Below are 16,446 nucleotides of genomic sequence, written 5' to 3'. Positions count from 1 at the left end.
AGTACGCAAAATTCGTGTATAGTTTGGAGTCACAGATTTACAAACAGGCACTCCGAAATATACACGAGCAGTTTCCTATGGGTGCGTTCTGGCTATGTATAGAACGGAAAGACGCCACGGCGCAAGTGGTTATATTGTGATGGCCGTTTGAGTGGGATTGTATGAGCACAATGTCTAATATGTCTAGCGGATAACTCAAGCGATGCTTGCTTAAGTGAAGCAGCAAACAGAACGCACAGCGTTGAATAGAGCTCTGTGATTGGTTTGTGTGTCGCCCTGTGCGTCCACGCGCACTGTGAGATCTCATAGTAATGTTTGTGAATACGGGCATCAGTCAGCGTCTAAGGTATGGGAGCGGGACGGGAGGGTTGCCAGGTCGAAAAACCGGACTTGGTGCTTCATTTGACCTGTTATTTTACCCTAAAGGACATGCCTTTTTTAAGTGTTTTTGTTAACATCAAACGGTCGCTAGACTTGAAATGGCAATGACAGATTTTGTATGGAAGGTGGCGTCTTTTTATTTTCGCGCGGCCATCGACCAAACTTTGTTTTTTGATTACAAAATAGTGTATTAAACCAAACTTACTATGACATGTATACCTCTAAACTCAGTCTGAACTGAGTTACGAGCATTAGAAGTTTGATGATTTACATACTAGATTTGCTTTTTGTGCGCAAGTTTTGTTAGAAATTGCAACAAAATATTGCGCTATTTTTTATTGCGCTGATTCTGCTCCACACTGATGTCTGGAGCCTTTAATGGATGGTATTGTTTGTTTACACATACAATGTCACTATTTTGTTGCAATTTCTTACAAAACTTGCTCGCAAAAAGCAAATCTAGTATGTAAATCATCAAACTTCTAACGCTCGTAACTCAGTTCAGACTGAGTTTAGAGGTATACATGTCATAGTAAGTTTGGTTTATTACACTATTTTGTAATCAAAAAACAAGGATTGGTCGATGGCCGCGCGAAAAAAAAAGACGCCAATTTCCGGCATTGTCTTTTGTATGCTCTGTCACGTCATAATATGTCAATGTCACCCCTCCCGTGCCGCTCCCAAACCTCAGGCACTGACGTGAGTTAAGCGCTAGACTTACAGATACGGCTATATTGTCAGTATCAGACTACTGATTCGAGGGTCGGTAGTTCAAATTTAATTTACCAGATGAAAATTGAAGACGACCTCATAAAGGTAGCAGGAAGGAGCTGGATGCTATGCTACCTCTACCAACCGTGCGATGTGGAATGGAAGTCATGGTTGAGGCCTATGTTCAGCAGTGGACGTCCTGTGGCTGAAATGGCCGAAGCTTAATCAATGAGGGCTATCGTTTTTATACTTAACAGTTGGCACCCCTGACAGGACCTTACTCTACAGTGGCGCCATCTTGATGAGTGCAAATACGATAGTCCTCCTACCACTTTCGCGCTCACCAGTTGGTGCCACTGTCTTCGCTACTAGCAAGTGACAGGATCTTACTCTACAGTGGCGCTAACTGGTGAGCGCTAAAACGATAGCCCTCATTCGTCCATTAAGGACCACGCCCGAAGTCTCATACAAGTCATACAAACAATCCCAAGGTTACCGAACAGATACCGTTGCATTGGTTATCATTTATTATCGTAAAGAAACCTATTTGTCTTGTACAATTTATTTATACGTTATCAGCAGTCTCGGTGTGAGTTTTTGATAACACAAGTAGCACGTTGATACCGTTGTTTAACATTTCGTTGGTATTAATGGCGAATTTAAGCTAAATAGAGCATTTCATTTATTTTATTTATTTAATAGGACAACCAACAAGACATACACTAGAAGACAATCAATATTTACAACGTAATATTTCAGCTCATAAAGATAGCAGGAAGGCGCTGGATGCAGGCCGCTACCAACCGGTCATTATGGAAATCATTGGGGGAGGCCTATGTTCAGCAGTGGACGTCCTGTGGCTGAAATGATGATGATGAGAGCATTTCATAAGAGAGGAGGAGATAGAAGGACCACTCCCACTCTTCCCGTGGATATCTTAGAGGCGACTTAGGGACAAATACGCGAACTTCAGACGTTCCCAACCCCCTTAACTTTCCCCGTAACAAACTTGACCTTCACTGGTTGGTTGGCGGTCAAGCTGTAGATCCTGGGTACAGTAGTACACAATTAATAAGGCTCACCGATGTACCTGCGCAGAAGACGAATTTAAGTAGCGCGGGAAATGCTATTGACCAATCGGGATACTCCACGCACGGCGCGTCTTCTTCCTGTGCCGGTATTGGTCCGTCGCCGCGTCATGTTTGCGCGCGCTGTGACACATGTTAGTCAGCCGCCATACTCTAGAGTGCGTAGACGCGTTGCAGACAAAAGTACACTTAGTGGCAAAAAAAGTGTTTTATTTTTGTGAGCCTCCAATCTCCGTACATCTACACATTCACAATTCATTAATAGATTCAGCATTTACTCTTCTCACATTCAGAAATTCAAATATTTACAGTATATTAAAAATGTTATGATAAATAAAATAAAGTGCATTATCGTAATTCGCTACAATTATATGTAGCATGCAAATATTAACATTTCTAAATTATGGATTAAATACATCCCACAAAAATAATCCTACTAATATTATAAATACGAAAGTTTGGATGTCTGGATGTTTGTTACTCTTTCACGCAAAAACTACTGAACGGATTTTGATGAAACTTTACAGTATTATTTGTTTATAACCCAGAATAACATAATATAGGCTATAATTTATGACGATCTATGACAAACTAAATCTCACGCGGGTGAAACCGCGGGCAAAAGCTAGTAAATAAATAAATACATATTAGACGCGTACATTGCTCCGATCGATCCCAAAGTATGTAGCAAAAGCACTTGTGTTATGGAAATCGGGAACAACGACGGGTACCACAAGTGTATTTATAATTTGTTTTTTAAGAAGTTTAAATACTCTATTAAACTTTTTTTGGCAAAAAGATAAATATTTTATTCCCCGTAATTCCGTTACAATTGGCCTGCAGTGTAATTATGAAATGGGCGGGGCTTGCGCAAGTGCGACGGGGAACATAATCGGAAAAATTTTGTCCTTGTCTGCGTGGTCGAAGATTCACGACGCGCCTTATTAAATGTGTACTACGTACACAGGAGTTGCAGCGGTGGGAACAGTCCCGTCCCCAACCCGTCTGGCCAGCGTGGGGAGTGTAGGCCAAATCCTCCATTTGCCTCTGGCCAATTAGACAGGGTCGTCCTTTAATGGAGAAAATGACCTGTGGCCTAATTCACGTATTTTGAAATAGTCAAAATCTCGCTGACGTTCAGAAGTTAAGTCGTCCCATTGAAATACATTTCTAAATCCGTATTCACAAGGGTCATTTCGATAGAACGATTACTCGATAGGATCGCAAGCGCAACTCAGCGATTTGTTGTCATTGAAGTTTTATTACGTGAATAAAGCTACTATGAAAAAGGGCTACTATAAAGTCGATGATTATTTAAAACATAAAAATATTTGGGATGCGTTACTGCCTAGCTCGCATAAATATTTATAACTTTGTACATTTTAAAGCCTGTAAACCTTTGAAAAAGAGGCTGACAATAGTGACTGAGTTTCTTGCGCTGCTTCTTCTCAGCACTGGCCCATTTATTGTCCTGAAGCAGTGGTAGGGTTAATACTGGGACGTGTAAAAGTGCTTTTTTTAAGCCTATTTACAGAAATAGATAAAAAAAAAATTGCCTTATAAAAGTAAAAAAAATATCTTTAGTTTTAAAACAAAATGGACCTAAAAACCATCGTTGCGTCACAAAATTCCTTGCTCTATCAGAACTGTCACAACTGCCAGTTAAACTTTATGAATCAATTTGTCATTTAACTCTGTGATAGGTGGTTATTCATACAAATTGTTATCACAGGTCAGAGGCGCGACATCTTGACATTTCAAGTGTGGGTATAGGACTGTAGAAACTTTTACCCAATTGATAAAGAGGGCAGTGACCTCCAATGAAGACTGTCGCTTCTTGTATAATCCTCTTTATTTTTAACTAGCTTTCCGCCCGCGGCTTCGCCCGCGTGGTATTTTGTCTGTCACAGAAAAACATTTCAAAAACCGGGACAAAAACTATCCTATGTCCTTTCCCGGGACTCATACTATCTCTATGCCAAATTTCGTCAAAATCGGTTAAGTGGTTTAGGTGTGAAAGCAAGACAGACAGTTACTTTCGCATTTATAATTTTATTTTTATTTATTTTTATTTATTAAGGTACAGCAACAGATTGCAAATCGTGGCTTAAAAATAAAGTACATTGAACAAAGATTAACAATTAATTTGCACTCCGATTGTAGCTGAACACAACATTCGTTTTAGTCTAGCTTTGATTTAAGTGATACAGTAATTCTAATATACATTCGTGTTAATTTACAATTTGAACCTACACAATTTAAGAAAAGATAATATTAGTATAGACTAGCTTTTACTCGCGGTTTTGCCCGCATGAATTTTGGTCTAACAAAAATCGAGATAAAAACTGTTCTTTGGTTTTTCCCTAGGTCTCAAACTATCTCTATACCTTTCATCTTGCTAAATCATTATACATAGGACAGTTTTTGTACCGTTTTTGGAAGGGGGTACACCGGTACACGTGTAGGCTATCGGTGACAGTCTGAAATTTTCGCGGGTAAAGCCGCGGACAAAAACCAGTTTAGAATAATAATATAGTAAAGCGTTAACTGAAGGTAGTACAAGCTCACTTTCACTACCGTACAGATGTTATCAAGCCGTTGAACTGCATTGTCTTAAGCTTGTGGTGTTAACTAATTGGTAATTAGGTAACAGATTTGTATTTAATTGGATAGTTGCTACTATTAACCAATAAACTCATAAAATCTATTTATTTTTGCAAGTACACTGTTAAAAAGAATTTTTACACGTCCCAGTATTAACCCTACCACTGCTTCGGGACAATAAATGGGCCAGTGCCAAGAAGCAGCGCAAGAAACTCACACTCGTATTCACAAACGATGCTTGCTTAAGTGAAGCAGCAAATCGAACGCAAAGTGTTGAATAAAGCTCTGTGATTGGTTCGCGTGTGACCCTGTGCGTCCACGAGCACTGTGAGACCTCATAGTAATGTGAATACGAGCGTAGTCTTTCTGTAACAGAATGAAATGCAGACGGCGCCGCGGGTAAAACTAATATAGAACTGGTGTTAAGAACTATAGTTTTCCAAACAATTACACCCACCGATCTTGATCTTCTGATTGGCAATCCCACAGAGCTTCATTGACTGTCTTCATCGATCGATCGGAGGTCTCAATCAACTGCCAAGATTTAAACACAGGGCCATTGACAGCTGTTATTTGTTCTCGGCTGTGTTCATTGATTTGACACCCACGCGAACGAAATCGCTGACATAGCCCGACGGATTAGCAAGCTGAAATGGGCAGATAGTACGCAGAACTGACGGCCGATAGGGAAGCGAGGTTCTAGAGTGGAGATCACAAACGATGCTTGCTTAAGTGAAGCAGCAAATCGAACGCACAGCGTTGAATAGAGCTCTGTGATTAATTCGTGTGTCACCCGTCCCCGTCCCCTTGCGTCCACGCGCACTGTGAGACATAGTAATGTTTGTGAATGCGGGCGTAAGTTTTCCGGTTCTTGGAACATTTCTGCCCCAACGGTCATCAGTATTACGAGTCATCATTGTATCGATTGTCATCATCATCATCTCAGCCATAGGACGTCTACTGCTGAACATAGGCCTCCCCCAATGCTTTCCATGTTGCCCGGTTGGTAACGGCCTGCGTCCAGCGCTTTCCTGCTACCTTTATGTATCGATTGTATTTGACACAAATACGTCATTATAGTGTGACCCTGTGTCAAATCGGATGACAATCAGACCGTGACGGTACACAAATGCGCATCCGTTCAGCACTTTGACAACTGAAATAAATACATGAATAGGAATACCGCTGTCGTATGATGTCGTAGGTAGGGTTGCCAGGTGTCCGGACATGTTTGGCTTTTTACGGACTTGTCCGGCCAAATATTCCCTTGTCCGGCCTCTCCGGCTTTTGTTAGCTGGAGAGGCGGACTGCGACGTGTAAAAGTGCTTTTTAAAAGCCTATTTGCAAAAATAAATGAATTTTATGAATTTTAGGCTTTTGAAGTGAAGTGCTGAGCATGATAATAATTGCCCCCCCCCCCCCCCCCCCGCTTGACATGATAAAAGGTATGTCCTGCTTTTAGGGCTAAATGTCCGGCCAAGTTAAGCACCGAGTCCGGCTTTCGTGTTTTTGGACCTGGCAACCCTAGTCGTAGGAGTAAGGTTTAAGTCATTGAAACTGCTTTAAGCTGGCAAAATTCTGGCTCTATTTTGAAATGAATTAATTAAACTTAAGTTTGCTGCCATTAGTTCTGTCGTCTAACCAAACCTAAAACATGCAGCGCTAGATCGCTTACATGAATGTCAAAGTGGCACTTAAGTAAGATGTACGGATTGCAGTACAGTTCAGTTGAACAGAGCAAAATCTAGTGCGTGGTAAGGTAATTATTTATTACTAGCGGCCGCCCGCGACTTCGTACTCGTACGCGTGGATCTCGTTTCCCCTTAGGGGTAGAATTTTGCAAAATCTCGTCTTAGTGAGCACCTACGTTCTAAAAGGAATCCCCATGCAAAATTTGAGACTCCTAGCACTTGTACTTTCTGAGATTTCGTGATGAGTGAGTAAGTGAGATTTCGCTTTTATAAATGTAGATTAAGAAAATCTACAGCCATTTTACAATTTTCATGGTTGAAATATACACATATCCATGAGTACATGATACCCACTATTGACCTGTGACTGGTGCACTTGAATCACTCGAGAACCGAACCGCACACTCGTGCGCGACCTTGCTTTATTTCGGTCGGTTTACATTTGGTTTAGTTACTCAAACTGCTATGGAATATGGATGTTATTAAACTAGCAACTTTGTTGAGATTATTCTCCAGTTAACGAAGACCTATCATTTGTATGAGACTGCTTGCAGTTTTAGGATCAAACTCGTCATCATCATTTCAGCCACAGGACGTCCACTGCTGAACATAGGCCTCCCCTAATAATTTCCACATCGGTTGGTAGCGGCCTGCATCCAGCGCCTTCCCGCTACCTTTATGAGGTCGTCAATCCACCTTGTGGATAGACGTCCTACGCTGCGTTTTCCGGTACTTCATACTGTAAAAGAATCTGAATTAATTCATGATTTCTTGTTACAGATCGGTGCATGACTCCCGCGAGACGTGGGTCATAGATATCATCACGACAGATTAAGTAAGTAATTTAATCATTAAAAACGAATTAAAAGTCACATACCACTATTACCTAAGATTAGTGGTACAGAGACAACATGATATCTTAATGTATTTTCCTGCATTACATTATTGCCTATTTAAAATAATCTTAGCCACATACAACAAAAACCTAAGATTAGTGATACAGAACAGAACCGAGACGCCAAGAGCCATTATGAATGTGTCTACAATTGGTACTATTACTTATTCTGTGACAATGCTTTATCACCATCAATCCCTAATGTTTATGTGATCCCTATGCAAACAAAATTCCTGTTATGTGTTACCATAGGGGTCACTTAAAAATTAGGGATTGATGGTGAAAACGGGCATTAGATAGGTACTCAAGGAATTTATTGTAAAATAACCTAGCATGTTTTTAACCGTGATTGTACATAATATAGAATTTATTTACGTTTATAATGTGGGTTGAGCGAACCCTCGCAAAACGGGTTTTAAAAATCATTCTCATATTTGCCAAGAGTCCTTCACTTCCACGTAAAAAGGGAAACCGCCCTTTGCCAGACACTGAGTTGTGTAGCGCAATTGCGCCAACTCAGTCAACTGGGGATTTGGTGGTAACTCACTTCTTCAAAATGAGTTAGCGCAGTGCACAGCGACTGTTAGTTTAGAAACGGGACTATTCCCACTTCTCTTTCCCACCATTGCAACTCCTGTGTAGTCAGGATCTACAGCTTGACCGCCAATAAAAAACCAACCAATGAAGGTCAAGTTTGTCCCGGGGGAAAATTAAACTGTCATTGGACCCGCAACGAAATTAATCAAAAGAACATAGGAGGAGTTCGAAGTTAAGGTTTGACTTCCCTCCGTTGCAAAGCGGATGACAGGTGACAAACAAAGGTTTATGATGGTACATATTATCTGCCCTGTAAGTGCCTATTCACTCTCGCCTTGAAAAGGATTGTCATAGTCTTTGAACTATCGTTGGACCTGCCCCAAAATGGAGTATTTTGGTGCATCGCGGCGCAATTTTGAGTTATCCGTATAAAATGAAATATTGCTGAGTTACCGACGCACACCCTGTACAATTAAGTTCATTAAATTTCCCCATCCCCTCCCCTTGCAGTTGCCGGTAAACTCGTAAAAAGCTATCGATTCCGCCTTCGCGGCGACGTCTGGCGTAGAACAAAAATACAGAGGTTCCACAAAGTTGTTTTTTGCCTAATTAATTTGTAAAATTCTGCAAATGGCTCCAAATCATCCATTTTCCTCGATTAAACGAGAGAGAATCTTGCTCTTGCAGTGAAAATGAAAAATGTTTTTATTTATTGAATGAACTAATAAATAAGTTTACAAGAAGCATAATTTAACTAAAATTTACATCAAGATTTAGTACTTATGAACATCAATTCGTTTCATGATATTTATCTGACTGAATCTACATGTAACTGTCAAGTGCAGTAAAATAAATATCTTTGGACATTTTCACACAGCGTCATCTAGCCCCAAAGGAAGCAACTAATCTATGACTGAAATATTGAATTGAGTTTTGAGCGTTGTTTTTAATACGGTTAACCACCAAATTACTTCCATCTTACTTTAAATTAAATAACAACCCTCTAATTTGTCTATAATTAACGACTATTAGTTATAATTTAATAAATGTAATTAATAAAAAGATGATTACCAGATAAATCAGCTGAATCTTGTCGAGCGTACAGTACAAGCTACACTCGTTAGATTTTATATAACGGTTCAGATAGTAACTAAAAACGTAACAACGTTTTCTTTTCCCTTCCTCATTATTTCAAGATGCGTCATTAAAATCTTTCCCAACAGCTTTACATCGTCTGGCGTAGACTACACATGATACAGAATTCACAAACCATTGATTTAAACTTTAAGGTTCTCCGCAGACTGCAGACTTTGTCGGCCAATAGTTTAGTCGGTCAGTTAATCAAAATCAAAAATATTTATTCAGTTTAGACTACAAGTGGCACTTATGAACATGTATGAAAATATGCACACTACACCGATTGTGTGTCTGACCAAACTATTGGCCGAATACGAATAGTGACTGTGCTTCTTCTCAGCACTGGCCCATTAGTTGTCCCGAAGACTGCTTCAGGACAACTAATGGGTCAGGACAACTAATGGGCCAGTGGACCTGGGTCAAAGTAATACTGAGACTTGTAAAAGAGCTTTTTAAAAGCCTACTCGCAAAATAAATGAATCTGGATAGAAAATCTGTATTCTGCAGGGACTCCAAAGCATACAGTGATTTAACTTTGACATTTGGACAAATGCCAAAACATTAACGGATGTGAATGCGCTTGTGAAGGGTAGCTGTGATATATTGAAATGGTTTTTGACTACGTTCAGAATGGCTTTTATAATTTTATTAGGCACAAAGTATGTCTTACGTATTGAGACATATGGGTCTGCGATTTCGCTTGCAGTTTATGGGGACTTGAATTAATGGAATGACTTTGTCGTCTGCGAAGATTTAATAAACATCAATTTTGTTTGACCATTGAACGTTGGTTTCAGTTTGAAAAGCGAAACATTAATATTTACAGTGTAGGTGCGTTTACGGATTTATCTTCTTCAATTATCTGTTGACAACAAACTTATACAGTGTCAGCACTGTCAGCTCAAAACTCCGCTACAAGAGTGGCGTTTTCACGGATTTATGCAAAGGTACGAGAACTGTCTTGCAACCGCGCCATTATCTCTGTCTGAAATAGGTCAAAGTGTGTCTTCGCCACACATTCGAGACATTTTACCATGTTTGTCGTCGTATAACGAATGGGTGTTGTAATGGAGTTTTACAGACGGTGATGTAGACGGGATTAAATTCTCTAGGCTTTGGCTTAACGCCTGTATTCACAAACATTACTATGAGGTCTCACAGTGCGCGTGGACGCACAGGGTGACACACGAACCAATCACAGAGCTCTATTTATTTTATTGTCTCTACCAACAAAACAGTCATCTTTACACAAATAAGTAATGCATGCAATGGTGACAAGACCAAAAGATGTGTCTATTCAACGCTGTGCGTTTGATTTGCTGCTTCACTTAAGCAAGCATCGTTTGTGAATACGGGCGAAAGTATGTAACATTTAACAAGTGTAATTTTTTTAAGTTACTTTTGTGAACGTTACAATGTAACCTTGTTGGTGATAAAATAAATAAATAAGTAAATAAATATCCATTTTCTAGTACCCATAGTTCAAGCTTAGTCCCAGGCGTAGTGTGAAATGTCTAAGGATATTTTATTTATTTATTACTATACGACGTCCAATAAAAACACTAACTCAACAGTTGGAAAGCTATTAAACGCCAGGCTTTCCCCAATTACTAGGGAGTCCGGCCGTTACCCCCCACTTTGGCGCAATGCGGATTGGAACTTTCAACGACGATGACAAATAGGGTAGGATTTAGGAGGTTTTTGTCTGCGTCAGACTGTTGTCTATGGTGTGATCAAGGGCTATATGAGATCCGTTAAACTACGTATGTAAGTAGCATAGAGAAATAGAGAGATGCCAACTAATGCTCTGAGTTCTAAACTCAGTGTCGCTTTAGAAATTCACACACAAAGATCAAAATAGTGCTTATTATCCACTGCGGTATCAGTACTCAACGTTCGAATAGTCTTTAGTACTACGCAAGCAATGTAAACTATTTACATTATGACGTCGCTGCTGTCATCATTGCTTTCGCGCGCGAGCAATGTGTTCTGTTTTTGGGCATATGGCTGCGACACCGGCCCCGCCCCCTTATCACATCTCACTTTAGTTTCTGTGATCTGTGGTAAGTAGGTATTGACACGTACTACGTGGGCAGCATAATATAAGTTTAGACGCTATCCAAGTCATCTGTCAATACCTTGACTCTAAAGCCTAGGCCTACGTTAGTTTATCACCTGTCATCGCTTTGCACTGGAGAGATGTCGATCCTTAACTCCGAATTCCTATGTTCTTCTGATTAATTTCGTTGCGGGTCCAATGACAGGTTTAACTTTCCACCGGGACACTTGACCTTCACTGGTTGGGTTATTGGCGGTCAAGCTGTACCTAGATCCTGGCTACACAGGAGTTGCAGCGGTGGGAACGATACGTAGGAATAATCCCGTTAGTGGCCTACATAATATACTAGAATCTAGAATTCTAGACTAGCCTGCTTACTTGTTATGATACACGGTGGCCACACTGGGAGGTAGTTTAATATTCAGTAATTATTGTAATGTTTATGGACTTCATTAGCAGTAATTTCAGTGTCAGTATGAATAAAAATTGGTCATGTTAACTATCCTTGACTAATGCTATCGAAATTACCATTTTACGAGCCCATTACTCACACCATACATCAATAAATCATCCAATAGGCCCCCAGTAATAATAATGACATCAATATTACTGTCATTCGGTGATGACATTCAAAATCTCCCTACAAATTGCCTTGTCACTCTTTAACCATTTCTTCATTCCAGCCACCACACTGTCAGTAGAAATGTCAAAGCAGTAGTAAACACACTTACAGCCTAATTACGCGTAAACCATAATAAAACACGTCCGCCTCTCTCGAGGGTTTATCGCAAAATGAGATTTTTTCCAAATTCGAACATTTAAATTCAAACGTCGAATCGCGCGCCATCTTCCCGCGCCGCCGCCACTTCCGGTGCGGCCCCAATTGGAAGCGTCCTGCGGAACGGTGCTTCCGTAACTATGCGGTGTAGGTAGGGTTGCTAGATCCAGAAACACAAAATCCGGACTGTGCTTAATTTTGTCGAACGTTTTACCCTAAACGCCGGATACAACAAGCTAATCATAAGTTTTTAAAAGCCCTAATGTATCTAACAGCGAAAGGTCACTGATTGACTGACTCACTCATCACGAAATCTCAGAAACTACAAGTGCTAGGAGTCTCAAATTTCGAATGGGGATTCCTTTTAGAACGTAGCTGCTCACTAAGAACGGATTTTACGAAACTCCAACCCTAAGGGGGTAAAACGGGATCCACACGTACGAAGTTGCGGGCGGCCGCCAGTATGTTCTATTAGCAGAGAAATATTTTCTAATAAAAAATCGCATCATGGCTTTACTTGTGCACTCGATTTTCGACAACTAACAAAAGACGGACAGGCCGGACGAGAATATAAATATGGTCAGACACGTCCGAAAAAAGCCCAACATGTCCGGTTAAAGCCGGACGCCTGGCAACCCTAGGTGTAGGGATGTTTGGTTGACGGGTTTTAATCGATATTGTTGCGATAGGGCTTTGGTTGTAATTAATTGAGCATTTTATGAATGAAGTTATGCGTTGATTAGTAAATAGTGAGTGGCTAATACCGGTTCAAGGAAAAAACTGCGAAAAACCGTTATACAGAAAAAAAAAATGCCACAGTTGAGAGAATAAAGAACATTATTTTTAATTTTTATGATTTACTAAATCTCAATGCGTTTTTGAAAAAGATTTTAACATTTTCTAAATTATATTTTTCCAGATGGAAATACAATATTTTATGTAATTATTTTTTGGTCCATCAAAACAATTAATTTGTATTAATAAAGCGAATCTATTTGTGAATAAGTATATTGTTAGTCATGGCCACGGAATGCAGAATAGTATTTACTCAACTAACTTTTGCCCGCGGCTTCGCCCACGTATAATCACAGAAAGAATATAAAGCACCCGTGGCCTCCTTTCAAAAACTGTGATAAAAACTATCCACTTTTTCCCTAGTTCATAAAATATCTGATCAGTATTAAAGCGTGATTAAGTCACAGACAGACAGACAGTTACTTTCGCATTCATAGCATTAGCATTAGTATTCCATATAACCCATGCAGCCAAAGGTGTGGTCTCAAAGAATTTAAATGGTTGTTTATTGAAGTCACGTGTCAAGTAGCTGTCATCGTATAAAACGTGCGCGAGCGCATGACATAACCACAGGATAAACAACGTAACGCGATGCGTTCGGTGCACAGATTATTATGCGTCATTTATTTTTTGACCGCTGGATACTGTTTCAAGTGATGTCACACTGTGTTTGTTTAACCTTTGATTTTTATTAGTTAGAGGTTAGGTAGCCAGTTCCTCTGTGGTTGAGGATTCCGGGTGAAGCTCGCTTCCACCTTCGGCCTTCCATCAGGTGAGATGCAGGCCAAGAGCTTCCTCGTTGCGGATAAAAAAAATACAGCTACATACGTGTTTAAATATCATGTCATTCATTTGCTGTATCTAATTTAAAAAGAGGCTGACAAAGGTGACTGAGTTTCTTCCGCCACTTCTCAACACCACCCATATGTTGTCCCGAAGTGGTGGTAGGGCAAGCTATATTTGGGACGTGTATAAGCGCCCTGGAGGGCCTAAGTACTGAACAAAACTGACTGACTTTGATGACCACATTTTTGACTATCCTAAAAACTACTGCCATCCAAAGAATGCAATAAGTCATAGGCGTCCAAACATAGACGGCAGCATAGCTAACCTATGACGTCACTAGTAAACAGGCACAGACATGGTGTCATCTACCCAATTAAACAACAGATACTTCTTAGACAACCTGACCTTCACTGGTTGGGTTTTTATTGGCGGTCAAGCTGTAGATCCTGGCTACACAGGAGTTGCAGCGGTGGGAACGAGAGGTGGGAATAGTACCGTTCATAGATAACCTAGGGAACGTGAGGTGGGAATATAGACAACCTACACAGCGCTATCTAGATTCTAGATCATTTTCCATATAAATCCATAATAATCTCATAACAAATAAAGAGAAAAGATTTGATTGTTTGTTTGTATTGAATAAGCTCCGAAACTACTGGACTGATTTGAAAAATTCTTTCACCATTAGAATCCTACATTATTTCTGATGTTACATGAGATTTTATATTTAGGTGGACCGACGATCTGATAAAGGTAGCGGGAGGCGCTGGATGCAGGCCGCTACCAACCGTGCGATGTGGAAGTCATTGGGGGAGGCCTATGTTCAGCAGTGGACGTCCTGTGGCTGAAATTATGATGATGATTATTAATTTTAGGCGGTACGAAGTTCGCCGGGTCAGTTGTGAATACAAAGTTAAACTGACCGATTCTAAAACGGGATTGTAGGCGATGTAGGTCGATGGGTGAACGATGATGATAGGTGAAATGAAAGTCCAGGTAGGTACGTTGAAAATGAAGGCGCGTCCGGGTGTGCGCACTAGTACGTTCGCAGAGGGTGAGAGTTCGACGACGACTGGCTGGCGCAGTGTTGCCAGTCGGGTCTAGTCAGAAATTACCAGAAATAAAAAAAAAGTAACCTTTTTGAATCAAAAGTAACCTTCATACGGGGGGGGGGGGGGGGGGGGGGGGGGTGCGGAGCGATGATTGTGTAAGGTTGTTCATGGATGGAAAATGAATACAATTGATCATCTAAATTCGAAAAGTGACCAATCGTATAAAAACGTTTCATGGATTTGCGTTTTATTATCGAAAAACATTCGCTAAAACTCATTTTTTTTTAACAAATAATAAATCAAATTCAAGTTTAAATGCACTTTATGACATAATTTTTAAATTGTCACTATTAATATTTTTTACTGAATAACCTGTAAAGTTAATTCTACAATTTCTGAAAAATCACCTAAAAGTAACCTTTTCATTAGTGTAACCTAAAAGTAACCACAGCAGTTCAAAAGTAACCTAAAAGGTTACAAAAGTAACCTTCTGGCAACACTGGGCTGGCGGCTCTCGGCCGCGTGTGCGGCGCGGTGAGCCGCTAGAAGCTTCTTACCATAAAAGGCGAGAGGCCTCCGGCCAATCAGCGGGCCGCATTGCTAACGGCTAGCTCGGAATGTTCTAGGCGCGCGATAATATTATTACCTACGCGCGCACCCAGATTCGCTTACTTATTTAATGTTCCAAAATCACATAATACAGTGTAAGTTATGTGGTCGGCTTACAGTTTACATATTATTACTACGATGTAAATATACTCATAGCTTAAAAATAGATACAATTCAGGCTATACAAACAAAATGCAAGGTAAGTCACAGGACTTCGGTAAGTTTAGTAGGTTAATAATAATAAGTAGATTAGTTTGTAATTTTCAGGTATACAAAATACGAAGTTATAGCTTAAGTACCTACTTCTGGTGGCCATCGCCAACATCCTCCCCCCTAGTGTCGCTTTGCGACACTCAAAACCAAGATTAAAACTACGCGCGTCACTCACTGGTCACTTCATCACACCCGTTGTTGGTCCCAGACTATAGTGCCAGTTGCCTCAAGCGCGGCTTAGCCAAGCGTCGCGCGGTTCTAACAAAGTTTCCATAAGTAGGTAGGTATTAGGATAGGAAGGACGAATGTCTTAAAAACGCGGTAACATGTAAACAAATACAATAACATCTAAATTAGCACGCAGTAAATGTGACACAATATTTTTTTCATTAAGGCTTGGTATTTCTGCTAAAGTAGGTATTTCGCGCTGTCAAAATCTGCGCGCGCAATACTTCGCCGAAGACAGCGCGCCAAAGAGCTCTCGCGGCTACACAGTATAGAAATACGCAGTTTGGAAATACGCAGTTGGTTAGGTTAGGTTGACTTCCTTCCGTTCAAGCGTCACACTCACAGCACTTTCTAATACAAATCATATCCAAGTGATACAAATTAAAACAACTTTCAAAATTTTTGGGAATATATTTTAGAATCGAATAAACATAGAATATAACTGCCAAAGTAAACACGGTTCAAAGAGGCGTGGCGTCACCCGACCTTCCGGAAGTTCCGCGCCGGCTAAAAGAATTTCAAGATTACGTCACCCGACCTATCGGTAGATCCTCGGGAGCTTGAGCGATTGGAAAAACATTTTATGATCAGTTACTCGTAGTAGCGATTATTTAGAGCTTGGATAATAAATTATAGTTGTTGCAATTCACAAAGCTTTGCATGTGGTTAATTACATTAATCAGTACACGCATCAATTTTGTTCAGTCTTTTTGTTTATTAATAAATAATAATATCATACTAAAATTGCATACATATTTGTTTGTATTGGTCTGGGTGTTTTCTTTCTATAATTTATGTATAACGTATGTACGGGGCTCTGTATCGAAAATCACTATGAGCAATAAGCATCACACACGGTTACCTGGAAGGCATTACCGCAAC

General features: G+C 40.2%; 1 protein-coding gene across 1 annotated transcript in view; it reads left to right on the top strand.

Annotated features, from left to right (window-relative positions):
• LOC135085990 (protein hu-li tai shao) overlaps nt 1–16,446 on the top strand; it is a 127,542-nt gene that overhangs the window by 20,752 nt on the left and 90,344 nt on the right. Inside the window, exon 2 of the mRNA XM_063980777.1 lies at nt 7,256–7,310. The gene's annotated coding sequence lies outside the window, so the exon portion shown is untranslated. The remainder of the gene's footprint in view (nt 1–7,255; nt 7,311–16,446) is intronic.

The sequence above is a fragment of the Ostrinia nubilalis genome, chromosome 30 (genome assembly GCF_963855985.1).
Source record: "Ostrinia nubilalis chromosome 30, ilOstNubi1.1, whole genome shotgun sequence".
NCBI lineage: Eukaryota > Metazoa > Arthropoda > Insecta > Lepidoptera > Crambidae > Ostrinia > Ostrinia nubilalis.
Note: the sequence above shows the minus strand (reverse complement) of the source record. Positions and strands in the feature narration are given on the sequence as shown.